Source organism: Spea bombifrons, chromosome 10, assembly GCF_027358695.1.
Source record: "Spea bombifrons isolate aSpeBom1 chromosome 10, aSpeBom1.2.pri, whole genome shotgun sequence".
Classification (NCBI taxonomy): domain Eukaryota; kingdom Metazoa; phylum Chordata; class Amphibia; order Anura; family Pelobatidae; genus Spea; species Spea bombifrons.
The window spans coordinates 14,641,847-14,656,971 of NC_071096.1; positions in this window are offsets into that span (position 1 = coordinate 14,641,847).

The window sequence follows — 15,125 nt, forward strand, 5'->3', positions numbered from 1 at the left end:
TAAACCCCTGCCTATATTTGGGCAAATACGGTATATATAAATATACAGTACTGTGCAGTACATCACAAACACAGAACAGTGTATGAAACAGAAAGTAAAGGTGTTTGCTCCTAAATAAAGGTACCAGGTGTTCTTTCACAGTGCTAGTTTTCATGTTTTACAAGATTGATGCCACTGTTTCACTAAGAGACAACCTGCCAAGATTTGTAGTTCAAGAACCTTAGTTTCTTCTCCTGCAATCCAGCTAATGAGTTAGGGCTGTTTCTCAGTGTGCATTACATCATAGGGAAAAGGCACATCAAGAGCAAGTAGGGAACACCTAAACTATTGTGAATAGCGGGCTGAAATCAGGTGACCTGGTACTTTTTATATATAAAAAAATCTGCCCTGGTCTTTTATGTTAAACGGTCCCTTGCAGTGCCTGTCGACACATGGTTTCAGTCTATAGTCTGCATGTCTTTGTGTCACGCTGAGATGTGAGTACTTGAAAATAGCAGGATTAGTGGGGTTTAGTGCTGAAATCTTATGTTTTTCTTGGTCCTGCTGTGTTAAGCTTCGCAGTGTTCACAGTATTCACAGCTCCCTGCAGATGAGGGGCAAAGGCAGGGGAGGAGGAATAAAGCCAAAGTGAACATTTCAATAACCAATGTAAAAAAACAATGGGATGGCTATCTACTGATATACAATGGTATTTTCTCAGACAAATTATTTGCCAGAACCTCTCTGTTTACATGTCCTCTATGAAATTTTATGTTGTGCAAAGGAGACCTAGGTCTATTAAAACGCGACTGACATGGTATATTGGCCTCCTCTATCTGTACTTGCAGGCATATAAGGTGAGGGCCCCAAGATCCACATCCCAAATGACTCCCTTAAAGTGCTGTTTATCAGGCTGCCTTAATAGAAGCAGACGGGGGAAACAAGTCATAGATGACCTTACATCAGGTGGCCTTACACAGGCACTGCAGCACTGATTAAAACAACCCAAAGTATCCTGGCAGCTGGGGTAAGCTGACAGGAACAAACAGCTGAAGGGGAAGGTGTTTGACAGTGGCAGTGAGTTGAATCAACAATAGTTAATGTTAGGACATTTGTTAATATACAATTATTTTTAGTGTTTCACCCCTTGACGACAATACATCCCATTTATGACAACTGATGTGCCTGGTTAAACAGGTTTAGAAAGTGATCAAAGATCCCAAACGATGTCAAGGCATTCACAGAAAACTGCAGCAAGGGTCCTGTCTGATCGCTTCCCGGAGCTTAAACGTACACCATATTAAATTTATATAAAAAATAAAATATATATAGAGAGGTTTATTTTTTATGAGCAAGTCCAGTAAAGACCAATAAGGAGGGGCAGGCTGGGCCAGGGGCCCTGAATCTAAGTTAAACGGCTGGGCGTCTGCCCACTGAAGTGGCCAATTCGGCCGTGTCAGGGCCGTCTGTAATGCGTGGCAATAGCCCACAGCACCCGAGGTGGGCCGGCCAGTCCGTGCACTGCAAGTTTTAAAGCGGCCGTAAGACACGCCGGCTGCTTTAAAATCATTAAGCGGCCGGCGTGCCTGCACCATGCCGCTCAGTCCCTCAGTGAGGCTCTTTGTCCCGCCCCTTTGAAGAAGCGGGCTCACACGGAACAGCTGCTCATGACAGGGAGAAGAGCACATTGAAGGAGAGCGGGACCCATGTTTAAAGGGGGGCTGCCTTGGGACACCAATTAAATACAAAAAGGGGGTGCCTGGGGGGTATAAGTACACAACAGGGTGGTTGGGGAATAAATGCACAAAGGGGGCTGGCTGGGGGCACATATGCACATGGGGCAATACACAAGGGTGTGGGGGGAATACATTAAAACCAAGGGTGTGTGTGTGTGTGCTTTGGGTGTCAGTGTGGGAGAGCCTGTCCTGGTGTGTGTATGTTTGGGTGTCGGTGTTGCAGAGCCTATACTGGTGTGTGTGTTTAGGTGTTGGTGTGGCAGAGCCTGTCCTGGTGCGTGTGTTTGGGTTTCGGTGTAGCAGAGCCTGTCCTGGTGTGTGCGTTGGGGTGGCAGACCCTGTCCTGATATGTGTTTGGTGTGGCAGAGACTGTCCTGGTGTGTGTGTTTTGGTGTCGGTGTGGCAGAACCTGTCCTGATGAGCAGGGGGCAATTGCCCCCTGGCCGCCCTGAATCCGGGCTGACGGGCTGGCCAGGCGGCCGGCAGACGAACATTCATGGCAGCCGCAAAGTTAAAAACTAAGCTTTAATTTCATTAGGCACCGGTGGAGTGACTGTCGCACAATGGCCGCTTTCAATGTCGCTCCCAGCCGCTTTGGTGGCGCAATGGGCCCCTTGACTAGACTTGCGCGTGTGTGTGTTTGCATGTTGGGGTGGCAGAGACTGTCCTGGTGTGTGCGTTTTGCTGTCTGTGTGGAAGAGCCTGTCCTGGTGTGTGTGTTTGGGTGTTGGTGTGGCAGAGCCTGTCCTGGTGTGTGTGTGTGGGTATTGGTGTGGCAAAGCCTGTCCTGGTGTGTGTGTTTGGGTGTCAGTGTGGCAGAGCCTGTCCTGGTGTTTATATTTGGTCATCTGTTTCCTGGCACTTTTATTTCTTTAACAATAAATTGAACAAATAAAATTTTTAGTTACCCAGAGATAAAACGCCCTCGTTGCCAACGAATTTCATTACCGATTACTTGAATCGATTTTTATCGATTTTAAGATGAGGGTTTTTTCAGACCAAATGCTCTGAAAAATACCCCTCGTTTTATAAGCCGTTTCATTCAGTGTGACTCACAGCAGCAGTTACTTACAGTCTCTCCCTGCAGTCACTCTGATGATTGGCCCCGTCCCTTTCTTTCTCCCATTCCCTCCCTGCAGTCACTCTGATGATTGGCCCCGCCCATTTGCTTATAGCGTCCACATGCTTAGCAATTCATCTAACTGTGAGTCTAAAATTTATATTTGGCTGCTGAAAGTTAGGGCAGGAGGGGGTTAATTTAGGGGCAGTTATGTTTAATGGGGTGTTTAGGGTTAATTTGGAGGTAGTTATGTTTAATGGGGTGTTTAGAGTTAATTTAGGGGTAGTTATGGTTACTGGGGTGTTTAGGGTTAATTTAGGGACAATTATGGTTAATGGGGTGTTTAGGGTAAATTTAGGGGCAGTTGTGGTTGATGGGGTCTTTAGGGTTAATTTAATGCTGAGGACTGAGGGTTAATTTAATTAATTCATAAAGTTAACTTAAGGTGCAGTTAGAGCTAAAGGGGGAAACTAAGGGGAATCTAAATCCTGGGGGCAGTGAACAGGGTCGGCCTTAGGGGTGTGCGACCTTGCCATGGCAACAGGTGCGCCTGCCCGGGACTTTAATTAAAACATTGTTTTTTTTTTACTTTATTTAACATTCTCCATGTTAACTAAAGTTTTTTTTTTAACTGAGGGATGTTAAATAAAGTTAAAACAAAAAAAAACCAATGTTTCATGCTGAGCACCGAAATATGATGTCACATTCCGGCGCTGAGCTGTGAAGCACGCACCGCGGCAGAGGGGGAAGACGGACGCCTCCCGCTCCCACCGCAGGACTCAACAAGGTAAGTAAGGATAATGAGAAGTAGGGAGAGGGGGTAGATAGTGAGAAGGGGCAGGGAGGGAGGGGAAGGCAGTGAGAAGGGGGAGAGGGGGAATGCAGTGAGAATGGGCAAATGTGGTAGATAGTGATACAGGGGGAGAGGGGATAGATAGTGAGAAAGGGGAGTTTTGTTACAAGATGTTTTTACTTTCTTTCTTTGGGATGGGGGGGCGCCAGAAGAGTAGTCCGCACAAGGCCGACTCTGGCAGTGAAGATTAATCCTGTATTTATTTATAAAAGTATTGTGTCAGTGTGCTGTGAACGAGCCTGAATCTATGAGGGCACTATGGCATATCTGGGGGGGGGGGGTATAAGGCATATCTGGGGAAGACAGAGTGACATTTCTGAAGGTATAAGCCTTACTTTGGTATAAGGCAAATCAGATGGCACAGTGGCATATCAGGGGGTATAAGGCATATAGGGTATATAAGGCATATGTGGGGAGGGCAGTGTGGCATGTCTGGGAGGCAGTCTGGCATATCAGGGGGCACAGGGCATATCTGGGGAGGACAGAGTGGCATATCTGGGAGTATAAGGCATATGTGGGGAGGACGGAGTGGCATATCTGGGGGTATAAGGCATATGTGGGGAGGTAGAGTGGCATATCTGGGAGGCAGTGTGGCAAATCTGGGAGGCAATGTGGCATATCTAGGATGCATGTGGCATATCTGGGATGCATGTGGCATATCTGGGAGGCAGTGTGGCATATCTGGAAGGCAGTGTGGCAAGCCTGGGATCAAATGTGCATAACTGGGGGGGCAGGTTGGGATAGAAAAACAAGAAATGCATTTTATCAAAGTTTTAAATAAATGAAAAATGTACATTAATTTTTTTATCCAATTAATCGACTAATCGAAAAAATAATCAGCCAACTAATCGATTATGAAAATAATTGTTAGTTGCAGCCCTACACATTACATCAATATGTATTAGAAAATCAGGAGAAGATGGGCATGGATGGTGGCCTGATTCAGTGGTGCAATGGGCCAATAGACTTGCCCCCCAGGCCTTAGGATGCCAGCCCTCCCTTGCGTATCAGGTATTTTCTGATGATGTACCAGGTACGTCAGTGGTCACAAAGGGGTTAACGAGAAAAAACATGCACACTCACAGGCCTGTAAAGTATGTTTTGGCCCCTGAAGGCCTTGCATGGCTGAAACATTGGCAGTATAAATATTACAACTACTTAATTGGAATTTGGAGTGTACATGGTATTTCAAATTAAAACCTAAATGTTTCGGTCATACTTGGGACTCATAGAGGACCTCCCCCTATACTTTTATAAACTTCAGTTATTCTTCTGTGAAATAATTTGTAAGGATATATAATTGCAGAATAAAATATCATGTAGTAACCTTATAATCTGCATCCATGTTTCTCTGAGTATTCACCTACCAATGACCCTCTATTCTATAAATACTCATTCCATGAATGGCATGACACATCCATAGGCATCCCATGTATTATCACAAGAAATGCTCTACATGACTTCATGTGATGAGCATTGTCACGGAAGCCCCTATGCCATGGGCCCCTGGAGGGGACTGAGTGCCACCCTCCTTCCTACAGACTATGGGCCCTGGTGCGGAGTACCAAGTTTCCCAAAGTACCAGAGACTCTAAAGACTGTGGAGCTAGGACAGATTTGGGGTTCCTGCATTTTGGGAGGGGGTTTATGTGTGGTTCTTGTTTTTCCTGTTGTATCCCCAGTGCATAACATGCGCTTTTGCCTGACCAGGTCCTGGCCGTAATCCTCTGGAACTGTTTCTCGGCTAGGACCCGAGCAATTGCCCGCTGACTTTAACCCCTCATAGCCCGGACACCATTGACTCCACCTGAACACTATTTTGTGGAGTTGGCCCATGGGTGGAGGGGTGCGGACCAGGGGTGGTTCAGAGAAGGAGCCGCCTGTAGATTCCTAGCCGACGGGACTTCCAGGAGAGTGGGAGTCAACTGGCGCGGTTACGGAACGCATGCCCGGCTATCTCACGGTCCATCCCGGGGAAACTGCTGCCGCTCATGACGCTTTTTGGACAGAATATTCTAGGGACTCCGAGCTATCAATCGGTACCCCAGGATCGCCGCCGCTCCCTCGTACTAGGCTGCATCCTCTGTCTCTAGTAAGACGCGCACCACAAAGTGCGAGTGCCAGCACCTTACTGATGGCCGGGGGGAAATGTCCTGCGGCTCGATGATGCAGCTGCAGGGGAGGAGGACGAACTGAAGGCTGGGACAAGTGGTGACAAGGTCACCACTACTAGGGTCCTATTGAGAGAGAAGTGTCTCTAGGGTCTGGGGGGAAGAGCCAGGATTTGTGGACTATTTAAACCGCCAGCACTATTCAATCGGTGCTTGTTTGATCAAGTTTCTTCCTGTATTTCACATACTTTATTACTTGATACTCATTTTGGATTCTATGGATTTCTGATGGACTTTGCTGATACTCCCATTCCCTGGCTTTGCATCTACTTCTGATTACGAGCTTATCAGGTGTCTCTCTGTGCTGTTCTTCTTTTTACTCCCTTCTCTTCTGTCTTCAATCCTTAATCTAGTATCTTTTTTTTTTGTCTGCATTTCCATGGACATGGAGCAGAGGACTGAATATAGAATAAAGAAGAGTAGGGAGAAGATAGAAGATGACGAATATGCAGAAGAAGAAGTGGAAGTGGTTGTGAGAAGTTGTCAGCAGAGAAGGTAAGGAAACATACAGAAAGCATTAGAGGGAGTGAATGAGAATGCAAGTGTGAGAGGGTGAGAATGTGAGAGAGTGTGAGTGAATCTGGACCCACAAATTTCATTTGAAAATTCTGAGCTTTTTGCTTTGTTTTCATCCGATTTGTGTGTGGGGGGATAAATAAAATAAATTTTGTTTGATTACACTAAGTTACTCCACATCATTATCACTCTTACTTTTACAATAAGAATACAAAGGTGGATGAAAATGCATGGTTTGTGTTTGTGAGTTAGGTTGTTAGTATTGTAAACCAAGTTGTATATATTCTAAATTATACAAGTAGAAATGTATCAACTAATGTAGCCATGGTGACGAACAGACAGCAAATTTAAAAGTACTCAACACTACAGTAGATATAAAAAGTCTACATACCACTGTTAAAATGCTAGGTTCTTGTGTTTCCACCTTTAATGCAACCTATAACATGAGCAATTCAATTGCAAAACAAGCTGAAATCTTTGAGGGGGGGGGGGGACAACCTTCAATAACATAACACATTTACCTAGAATAATAGCTAGTATATCTAATATTTAGTTTTGTTATAACTCTTTTACCTGTGCACCTCTTTTTTTCCTCTTTTCCTTATGTTTCTATCTAGTCCTCTTTTTCCTTAATATTTTCTGCTTTTGCAGAACCAATGCACTTGTTATATCACCCGTTAGGCCATTTTTCTTTCCCGTGGCCAATCGCGGCCTACTGCCCATGGAATTTGCAGACTTTCCTACATTCGTGGACCCGCTCATGGCGCCATGTGCATACCTGGGAACTCCTCCGGTTCTCCGGGTCAAGACCTGAATCCTCCGTGTCATGGCCATGTGTCTTTAGGCCTTTTGCCCCAAAGCTCTCCCCATAAACCGCAGTCCTGACCTCGCAAGGCCCTATGATCTCCCTTACCCCAGAAACCCCCGAAACACCATTACCTCTAAGATGTCTTCCAGAGGCTTCTGATTCACTGTGCTGACTGCACAGCCATAAGGGGGATCCTCTTCAACAAAAAAATCAACAAACTTTATTTCATAAAAAACAAGAAAAACAAAGATAATATTATAAACATATATTCATACAGGGTGACCGCCTGTTAAATCAGTTACCCAGGGTGACCTCTTGTTTTGGGACCGGCCTCCTGTGTCTATTTGTCCCAGCCCTGTGGGCCATCAGGTGACCCCCCGACTGTCGGGGCCACACTCCAACATTATCCGTTTCGTGTGTTGAAGATTCATGGTGGACGATATATAGACAACTCGGTGACCACTGGATGGCATGGGTGGCTACGGTGAGCACTGGCAGACCCCTGCCCTGGGCACTACAAAGCTCCTTACTCACTCAGGCAGTCCCTGCTCCTTGCTCTGCACCCAGGAGGGTCACAGGATCTGATTCAGGAGGCTCACAATGGTCCCTCAAACACGGGCACACACACAAAAGTCCCTGGCCTGAACCCCGGGCTAAGACCCCAGTGAAAGTGACCAGAAGCTGTCCCCTGATTATGACTTCAGAAAATCCAACAATCCCAGATCTGGAATCTGATCCTCAAGACGCTGACTACAAAGTGGGAAACGGATTCTTTGCAGGGCTTTCCAAACCAACCTCGCCTGCCTGTCTTCATTTTTTACCGATGTCTAAAGACTCAAGTGGGTTTATTCAATTTGAGTCTTGAGTATTCAATTCATTCTTGACATTGAAAAGTTGGCTTTAGTGGGAGCTCAACCTACCACATATATTTGAAACCTATCTTTATTTTGCATTCTAAAAATAAGCACTAATTAGGGATCCAAATGCCCCCTTAAAGTAAAATATTTTACATTGAAAAAGGACAGATAAGTGTGAAATTCAGCCATCAAAACTACAGCACACTTTGATACAAAAGTTATATAAAATGGCAGAAAAAAGTAAATCTGCAAATGTCATCTGCTTAATGTTATCTCTTTGTTGGACTTTCATTGAAAAAAGTGGGCTCTGCATGAATAGCCTCTTGTCAAATTCAATGATATAAACCCACAGAATCCAGTTACATGTGGATTACCAAAACATTAAATTACTCTGTAGGGCTCCTCTAAAATCTAGTTGCGATTGCTACACTAGTGGCTAATGCATCTTCCAAAGTGCTGTGATGATGCTAATATTAGGAAACAGGGGTCAGTGCGACCTCTGTCTTGGACGATGTTATGATAAGAGGGCTCTAACAAAGCATTAACAGGATATATGAAGGCTGTCACTATGTCCTGTTCTCTTCCGAGAACAACTCTGCTGAGAAGATCCTCCATCTAATATAAGTGCAAGGTCAGAATGACTATGTGAACTGCATATTATCATGTACCCAACTGTGTAGATCATGGACCCCAGTTTAAATTAAAAGGAATATTGGATTTACATACAAACAAATCTATCTACCTATCTGTAACATTTTATCTGCACATATAAATACTAAGAGCAGTCCTCCTGAGAATGAGGCAGACATATAAAGCAGATGCTGTAACACCATTCTCATTAGGGGAATAGACATTTCCTTTTCCAGAAGGTGACGCATCTACTCAATGATAATCTGATTACTAGTGACCAGATGTGTTTAAAATATAATTATTGACAAGTCCAGTATTAAATTACATTACAAACAGCAGAGGCAACGTATCCTGCTAATGTTCCATGGGAGTGAGCACATATATTTGCACAAATATAGACATTTTACTTCTGTTGTGGATATATATATATATATATATATATTGTACCTTTGTCAGGCACACATAGGTATTTGTTAATGTAGTGCTCAAGAAATCTGTTTTTTTTGCAGAGGGAGTCTACATTAATTATAATGGAAATGCCATAGGGATATAAATCAGTGCAAGATTTCTCGGGGAATATGGCCAGGCACCAGACTTAGGAAATATATATATAACATAAAAAGCATGAAGTAGAAAATCTCCACAGGAGCCGATGAATAAAGGTTCAAACTTCACAATATGCAAAAATTGCTATTTTATTGTCGATTTATAATCCACTACAGCACACACAGGAGACATGATGAGACATGAAATTCACAATATTTACATCTTAGGTGTTTTTTGAATGGTATTTGCTGAGTATTTCTTTTACCGTCATTACCTTTTCCCACTCCCATACCCCTTCTCTGGAATTCTCTACCCCGTTGTCACGACCCTGGTAAGCAGGTCGGGTAGGAGCCCAGTAGCAGGGGATAAAAGTGGTTCCGTTTGTACCCCACGATGCATGACGGTAAGTGGGATGGTACGGACAGACGCAATGAAACACAGCACAAACAGAATACTTGGAAAGGTACTGTATTGATGAAGGTTATATGACCAGCAAGTAAAGGCAGGGCAGACGGATACGGAGGCCCACTGGCAGGGCAGACGGATACGGAGGCCCACTGGATGGGCTGACAGCAGGAAGCCCACTGGAAGGGGCAAGCTTATCAGGAAGCCCACCAGAAAGGGCAAGCTTAGCAGGAAGCCCATCGGAAAGGGCAAGCTTGGCAGGAAGCCCTCTGGAAAGGGCACGCTCGGTAGGAAGCCCTACGGAAAGGGCTCACACATCAGGAAGCCCTCTGGAAAGGGCACGCTCGGTAGGAAGCCCTACGGAAAGGGCTCACACATCAGGAAGCCCACCGGAAGGGGCAAGCTTGGCACGAAGCCCACCAGAAGGGGCAAGCTTAGCAGGAAACCCCTTTTGATGGGGTGCACACGACAGGAAACCCCTTTTGGTGGGGTGCATGATAGGAAACCCCTTTTGGTGGGGTGAACACGACAGGAAACCCCTTTTGATGGGGTGCACGATAGATAGCCCTCTGGCCGGGCTGGAATGCTGCAGACTCCACTCCACGAACTCCTGGCCATTTACCTGCAGCCATTGTCACGGACTGGGTCCAAGCAGATGACTGAAAGGACCCAGCGCACCCGATGTTTGTATGCAGGAGTCACAGTGCAGTAGTGGAGTTTGGACAGGGCCTGGTTGCAGGGTGACCACACTCACCCAGGAGTTGAGCACCTAGGGTAGTGCAGCCAAACACCAGCGCCCTGATATGGCAGCGGATGAAGTCCAGAATGAAGAGAAGATATATCCTGCAGGCACCCTGGAGCAGGCATGAAGCATATCACTTGAATCACGTGCAGGATGCTGCAGGCTGGGAGTATGGAAGCTAAGCAAAGGGTATAGCAGAAACATAACAAGCAAGGGACAGGGAGACCAGGCACGAAACATAACCAGACAAGACATACATGTTACAGGGCACTACAGTGAACCAGACAAGGAATAAACATTACTAGACAAGATATACATGATACAGGGCACAACAAAGGACAGGGAAGAAGGCAAGGAACACAGGGGAAGGAGTTCCCGAGAACTTCACGAGCAACCGCTCGGCGCCCCTGACCGGGACTTAGATTAAAGCATCGTTTTTTTTTTTTTTTAATTTTATTTAACATCAATGATGTTAAATAAAGTTTAAAAAAAAAACAAAAAAAAAAAACGATGCTTTAATCTAAGTCCCGGTCAGGCGCCCCTGCAACCATGGCGCCCTGTGCGGTCGCACAGGTCGCACACCCCTAAGGCCGGCCCTGCCCACCACTACGCCAAAGTACTCCAATGACGGTGGGACCTAACGCTAATCCCTGCTGACAGTGGTACGAAACAAACCAAACATGTAAACCAAACGCATAGCACTGAGACATACCTTAGACTGAAGACTGAGACAAACAGAACACATAGGTGGGGCACACCTTATAAAGGAAACATAGCTGAAGCAAAGAGCTGAAGCAGAAGCAAGGAATGGAAGAGCAGAACAGAGCAAAAGGAAATCCAGGAATGGATTGAAGCAAAACAGGGAAACTAAAGCAAGACAAATATGCAGCTCTGCAGCCTGGGCAGAACGTGACACCCGTTCTGTCAGACTTTATCCCTTGGACGCAAATTTCAAAAGCTCTCTGAAAATCCACCTTTTCGACCCAGACCTGCACTCAGGAAGGAACTGGGGGAGGATTTGAGGTCAAACATTGGTCAGCTACTCAGTATCACCTGGGTGGGATTTATTTTGGCGGGAAAATATACTGTATAAATTTATGTGAACATAACCATATTTATTATTTCAACTAATATACAGAGAAGAGAATATTCCCGCCCTCCCCGAGTCTAGGTGTTCAGCGGAGGAATGCTGCATTGGATGTTGAGATCTTGCGGAGTGATCCAGAGGTTTTTTAGACCTTCCTGTTGTAGGTTAGATGATAGATGTTAGAGTGATGCCCATATGGTTTTTCTACATTCAAGGTGTTTATTGCCCCGGCCCATCGTGTCCTGAGTTTTACAACGACTGGTGGTATCTGGCTGGGCTGGTGGTCGTCAATAGGATGATTAAGTTATGATCGGTTCAGTTTTAAATTCGGAATTTAGGATGTGTACATTTATTTAATACTGTTAAATTTGGAGTGATAAACAATGTTGCGGCATTTCGTAAATAAATGCAGTGGCCAATTCTAAATCCAATTTGCCTCAGTGTCTTTTTTCTGTGTTTTGAACGGTTAATACACAGTGCCATAATGATAATGTGAAGTGCATGAGTCATGACTCATCACTGTCCAAGCAGTCCTCTCCATCTGTTTCACTTGTATCTCCAACTGACTAGGTTATACACTCACAAGAGCTGGGCCCTCTTCTCCTTTTGTACCGGTCTGTTATCGTGTGTGATTTAAAATGCTTTTAAAATTTAAATTCTTTCAATTCATGTTTCTGGGATCAACTGTATGTCCATACTGCCTGTTCTCTCTAGGTTTACCACTGTCAAACATTTATGGAACCCACTGTATAGTGAACTAAACCCACTGATTTCCCCTTTATTGGGAGATGCTTGAGTTTGCATAATTTAATATAATGTGCTGGATCTTGAGACCATGAAACCCCTCTGGGCACTATTGTGAAAAATATACATCATAAAATATTATAAAATTAATAATTTAGTAACTAAAGTCAATATGATTATAAGGAAGTATACTGATTATAAGAACTAGAGGCAGGTGAGGCAAAGTCCATCCTACTGGCCCAGTGATAAAGTAAAAAGTAAAATGTAATATACATATCGCAAGAAACATGTTCCTTGCGCACTATCCAGTCCTGTCCAAAACACATTTGCAGAAAGAGAAGGAAGAGTGAAAAAACATAAAAGGTGCAGGAAAATGTTCTAGTCATCACAGAAGTGCCACATAAATTCCTCCATACTGTAAATATTTTGATGGCTATATGTAGAACTGCTAAGAAAACAAGTTTTGGCTGTAACTGATGCAGCTCAAACCAAACTCGGATTAAGCTTGATCCTGGGCTCTGCTCATAAGACAGGCTGGACTCAACTACTGAATACTGTAAGGACTCACACTGGCTCACTCGGCAACTATTAGAACAACAGAATTATAAGTTGGGGGCCATGAAGATTATGATATTTATGCACCTCAGTGTCCATGTAGCATTAAATGCACTATGACCAAAAATTTGCAGACTCCCCTTTGCTAATTATCGCTTATTAGTTTAGGTGTTTCAGCCACACATTGCTAACAGGTGTATAAAATCACCGAGGCTGTTTTAACATTTCTGTCTTTGTATCTAGCTTTAATTTTCTTCTTTCTCATTTAATTTGCCTACACAAATGATAAATTGTTTTAGGACAAGAAAGGCTTGCTTTAGATGACATTCAAAATAAAACAACATATGGAAGATTTAAAAAAAACACCTTATTTTTTTAAAAATCCTTTACTCCACAAAAGCTCTAATGAAAACTCTGCTAAATAGATTCTAATATTTGCCCTGAGCTTAGAAATACCCAATGTTTTTATGTTTTTTAAAGGGCAATAACCATAAGTAGCGTAGCATATTGCTATTTCAAAACCGTTTTGTTCACATATGGCAATCCTGCTCCCATGTCCTATTTGGGACATCTTTAAAGCCAGGAAGTTCAGTTTGCCACCCCCATCAAGCTATATATTTTTTTTTAAAACTAGACACCCTAGGGTTTTTTAAATGGTGGTATTTTATCCTAGGCGATTCTTACATATGGAACCACAAGCTAATGTATCAAAACAATACAGTAGCTTGAACAAAGGGACATTTGTGTAGATGTTATATACATACAAGTGGTACCCTTTGTTCATAAGGGGAATTAGGTCCTGAAAAATCTTGGCACTGGTTTTCAGGTGTTCTGGGCAACCTGGAGGGACAAAGTGATTATCCTTTCCTTTGTATACCTGTAAGGCCTGAGTATTCCCAGCCTCATTTTCACAGAGCTTATACACCCTCACTCCATACCTGTCGCACCTGGAAGGAATATACTATTTGAATCCCAATAATATTTTAAAATTATTTTTATATTGTTTATTTCACAACACAATGTATTAACAATTTTTATTACACATATATTAATTACATTAATTAATTATTTTGTTATATTTTTATCAGATATCTAATATATTTCACTTTGTATAACTATTTTTTTAATTTTTATTGGAAATCTTTTTTATCGAAGTTTCAAACTTTTATATAACAATCCAATAACAGAAACTAACTGCTAAAAGGTGTACTTTGTGGAGAAAAAAAACAAATATTTTTTTTGTACATTGACAAAACATTGATTACATCAATAAAGAAAGGTTACCGAAAAACAGAAATGCAGCCTTCTCTACCCGCAGAGTCATGTTGGAAATAGCTGATGATCCCTCTTAACACACCAGTAAAACAAACAAAAATAAACAAATACAGTTAACCAATTTTTTGGTTAGTTTCTTGCCCATTTGTTTCAGCCGAAAATTTGATTTGGGAACAAAATTTGTTGCTCAGTGTCCATATTCACTCTTACTCTGTCACACTCTTACTCACACTCTTATTCTTGTTCCCTCTCTTTATCATAGTCTCTATATGTTTCCTTACCTTCTTTGCCAACCACTTACACTTCTGACAACCACTTACGCTTCTGCATCTTCCTCCGCATCTCCTTCTTCGGCTATCTTCTTCTTTCTCTTCTCTGTTCACTATTCAGTCTTCAATCCTTAATGCTATATGATTTTCTTTATTCACATCTCTGTGGACATATCCCAGCGGCAACTTCCGCCAAAATCGTGGTGCTTGCAATGATGTCCTCCCCAATCTGGGAAGAGGACGTCACTGCAATCGCCATCATTTTGCCCTTACATGATCTGTGGGCAAGATGGCGGGGCTAGTTGTGATGTCCTCTCCCAATAATAAAGTCAATGTGGATCCACACATTTTGGATGACAGTTCTAAGTTTTTTTCTTCGTGTTGGTCAGATTCATGGGGTTCTAGCCTCCTTTTTGGGGCTTTGTACAAATCACCAAATTTACCAAAATTCTATAAATTTGCAATTTATACAAATCTGAACGCACAAATCTAATGGCCAATCATTTGTGCATCGTCATGAGTACTGTCCCCCGTCAAATTGTTGGTCCGTCAAAGATGTATTGGTGATCGTCCTTTCAGTTACTATTCACAGTACCAAGATGTCTATTGGAACATTTGTTTAAGTTTAGTTTTAGTGGCGGTGTCCAAAGAATTTATGTATAGTTCCCATATTTTGAAAAACATTTTGGCATTGTGTTCCTAATGAATCATCATGTTGACCCAATCCATTTCAAACAAGTGAAAAAGCTTTGTCTGGAAAATGGTAAGTATAGGTGGTGCTTGGTGCATCCATTGCTGTAAGATAGACCTTCATGCATTTTAATCCTTAAAAGCTTGTGCCCCCAGTTCTAACTCCAGACAGGGGTAAGTGTGAGTCTTGGGAATCCTAGGCA